The sequence below is a fragment of the Cucurbita moschata genome, unplaced genomic scaffold (genome assembly GCF_002738365.1).
Source record: "Cucurbita moschata cultivar Rifu unplaced genomic scaffold, Cmos_1.0 Cmo_Scf00077, whole genome shotgun sequence".
NCBI classification, from domain to species: Eukaryota; Viridiplantae; Streptophyta; class Magnoliopsida; order Cucurbitales; family Cucurbitaceae; genus Cucurbita; species Cucurbita moschata.
Window position 1 is genome coordinate 586,361 of NW_019268593.1, and position 4,272 is coordinate 590,632.

The window sequence follows — 4,272 nt, forward strand, 5'->3', positions numbered from 1 at the left end:
TTCCGGTCACCTCTTCTTCACGATTTCTGTCTCGTTGATGCTGCCACCGAGTGTGGTGATGCTGTTGGCGAGCCCCGTGATTCGGATTGAAAAATCATCGACGGATTCGCCGTCCTTAAAGGAGATCTCCAAGAGCTCCTTCTGCAACTGCTCAATGTTGGATTCCCGCACTCGCTGTACACCGACCCGACGGGATTTAATTCCTTCCCAGGCCGATTGCGCAGTGCGCTTGGTGGAGAGAGATGCCAACATCTCTGGGGGCACAGATCGTAATATGGCGGCGAATGCCAGCCGATCCTCCCGGTACTCGATTGTTTCTCCTTCCTCTGGCTCAACAGCGTGCCATAACCCATGCGCCTGTAGGTTGACGCGCATCAACAAGGCCCACTCGTTGTAGTTAGACCTTGTCAACATCGGGTACTGAACGACGGCGGTCGTTGTCTCCCTGATCACTCGCTCAACGACAACTCGACGCCCGTCATCACGGCGTCGGCCACGACCTCTTCGTGGTGGTGATGGAGATGCCGGCACTTGGCGACGTGGAGGAGTGAGCGAGCCTGCTCGAGATGGACCCCACGACGATGTGTTTATTTTTGCACTTTGCATTTTCTTCTACTCGAACCTGAGACCTGTGTGTTGTTAGGTCGACGCTCTAACCACTTGAGCTATTCAACTTGATTGTTGATAGGTTGGCTCTTCTGTGATGGTGTACTACCGATCGCTTCAACGAGGCTCTGATACCACTTGATGGATTTCGATAATCGGTCAGGGAAATCACCGAGAGAGGATATTGTCGACAGGAGGTTGTTGGAGGAAAGATAATGCGTAAAATAAGAGAGAGAGAGAAGGACTGAAAGTTTGACTGCTCTTTAAAATCCGGTTGCGAAATCTTGTAAACAGATTTCCTATTTAAATACAAATACAACCTATCCTAAAAATGGGTGGAGAGTGGCCAACTGAATCTGTGCCACTTCCTAGAAAATTGACGTCTAAGAATTCGCTAATCCATTCGACGTGTTTGTCAAATGGTCAAAGGGAAATTAAATGCAAACGTGTGAATCTAAATAAGGAAAAAAACAAAAAACAAAGGTTTTATCTAACAAGAATCATAGAGTAGAAGAAGACACTTGGGAAACAGAAGGCAAATAAGAACCTTGTACCCTGACCTATTTTAGAATAAGGAATTTCGATGACTGAAAGTTTTCGAAGGAGAGGAGAATTTGCAACACTCAAGGTCTCCAATAAGAGACACTGTATAATCCCTACTAGGTTGTATCTAGAAGCAAAGAACAAGTAAAATTGAAAAAACATTGAGAAAAGGGTACTTTTTCTAATTTTTATAAACTTCTCGAATCATTAAATTTTTTATAGAATAAGAATTACAAGGTGCTTAAAAAAGGAAGGCTCCGATAGGAGAAGACTTTTCTGGCAGAAGATTCAGAAAATTCAAGAATGAAATTATAGAAATTCTAGATGTTTCAATGGTAGTGGAAAATCCATCTATAAATTATGAATTAGGGTAGACTATTAGGGGAAAAAGCAAGCTTAATCGAGTACCCAATCGAGAGATACAAGTTTTTTGTTTTGGGGTGTCGTGTTCATGGGTTTACCTCGAATTCAAGAACTATAGTCCACTATTCATTTCCAAACTTGTTTCTGCACCTTCTAAATAAGTTTACCCATAAGTTTAGTTTGGTTAAGGAAAGAGGTCCTCAAAGTGCTAGTAGGTTTTCACACCAATTAGTCCACGTTAGGTTACCCTCTAATGTTTTCCTAAGCTAAAACCTCAACTCCTAAAGTCTAACCCATGACATTATGTATAAACCTAGGTTCATCAATAATCCATACACCAAGTATCTAGAACTATGTGAATAACATGCTAAATAAGTTGCTAGGATCCATACCCATAAGTAACCATTATCTGCATTACGATGTGTACTAAAAGGCCCCTATTCCTCTTTAGGTAGGATGTCCTGCAATATGTATCATGAGCTAGATGTTATGATAGGCCTACCTTTCCCATCTGTTAAACGAGATGTCCTGCACCACGATTTACTAGTAGGACTACATGATTATGACGACACCACTCATGTGTTCATGGGGAGAAAATTGAAGGTTATTTTTGGGGAAGGTTTTCAGGATCAGTATATGATACATGACACGATGACCTCTAAGTTCTAAGATCCTGAAAACATAACAAGAAGTAATATCCTAGCTTAAGGTTGCGATTAAGAACCTACTAGTAGGTTACTTACTAAGGTTTACTCACTCCATGTTTATCATTTTTTTTTTCAAATAACTAAGAGTTGGTCGTGGATGAGAGTGGACTTTGGAGTGTGGGCCATGGACTAGCCTATATTTTTAATCTAGTATTTTTTGTTCTTCTTTTGAGTCTGCTTCTTATTTTGTGTTTGTAATATGTATATGTAACACCCCAAAAATGAAGGAAATTAGCTCCCATAAGAATAAGCCACTCATGAAAGACCCAAAGGATAGAAAGGAAAAAAAAAATTAACGGATTAAACAAGAACAACGGACTTAGTCAAGTAACTCTTGTACCCTAACAAGTGATTTCAAGGAGTTAAAGGCCTTTTGAAAAGGATTGGAAAGGAAAAAGTAAATGAAAAAGGCAAAAAAGTCATTTTATCAATTATCAAGAATCTTTACTGATTTGTAATTCCTTATCTTGAAGGAATCTCAAGATTCAAAATCAGTGAGAAATGATGACGAGGAATTTTTAGAAAAATGATAGATTTTTCGAGAAAAATAATAATAAAATATTCAAAAAGTGGCAAATTATGAAAATACCTCTAGAATAATGGATAATTACAGAAATGCCACTCTAATTAGAATCAGAGCATCTACCGTGACCATCCGAGAAAAATCCTTCGAACTCAAATTTCAACCGTTGGATCTCCTCCAAATTTGATATGATCTAGAACGAATACGCACAGATCATCACATCCAACGACTAGTATTCAAAGCCAAGGTTGGTAAGGATATGATCGGAGTTGATATCTCCGAAAAATTATCCAGAAAGTTCAATCTCTAAATAACGAAGATTCTGGAGCTCTCAATGTCGGTTTAAGCTCCTCCTATATAGTCTGAAGTAGGAGCAACAATATGGAATAAGATCGAGAAAGGTTGATCCCCCAATCGAAGGCAATAAGCGTTTAGATTGTGGGTCTCCTACTCTCAGATTTCTTCCAAATTCGAGAGAAATCCTCCACCCTTTCTCTTCAAAGTTCTAAATAACGAAGAATCTGGAGCTCTCAATGTCGATTTAAGCTCCTCCTATAACGTCTGAAGTAGGAGCAACAATACGGCATAAGAATCAAGAAAGGTCGATCCCCAAATCGAAGACAATAAGCGTTTAGATTACGGGTCTCCTACTCTCAGATTTCTTCCAAATTTGAGAGCAATCCTCCACCATTTCCCTTCAAACTTATTCCTATCGTTTCTCAACAAGATTACCCACAAGTTCTATGAAGGAATAGAGTGCTGAAAGTGCCTAGAAACCATTCCCCCAATTCAATCAGCCATTGAAGAACTTCAAGAAAAACTTGAAAATCCAATCCGAGGATACATGATGATTCGTCGAGCAAGAATGATTCCAATCAGTTTCTGCACCTCCAAGGAATGCTTCCATAGAAGACCACAAATAAAAATAACCTCGAGAGCATGTCGAATCGAAGGAAATAGGTTTAGAAATTAAATTGGGGATAAGAGTCGAATTCCTATCTACGATCTCTTTTCCTTCAAATTAAGGATTCTTCTAGCTTCAGAGGAAGAAATTGAGTAAACTTGATGAAGGAATCGAGAGATGAAACATCGTAGAACAAGCTACCCAAGAGATCGAAAATCTAGCGTTTCGAGTGAGTTGCATACCGAGAATGATTTTTAGATATTAAGGTCTTACACTCAAAGACGTTCCTCCAAACAAATTCCTTTAGCCTGAAGAAAGGATATGGAAGAGGTTCAATGAAGAAATAGGGCCTTGAAACCCCTAGAATCGGCTACCCAATAAGAAATCCTTTGTTTTATCTCCAGCGATAAATCATATTTTGGATGAATTTCGAAGCGAATATCTTAGGCTACGATCCACGAGAAGGTATCAAATCAATCCCTAGCCCTTCCTTGTAATACCCATCTTTAAGTTTCACAAAGAAATCAAGGAGAGAAACGCTGTAAATGTGGTTGTACAGGTCAAGTTTCAGATGGCGGCGACGCAAAAAATGCGCATTTTCTTCCTGTTCAGAGGAAGAGAACGAT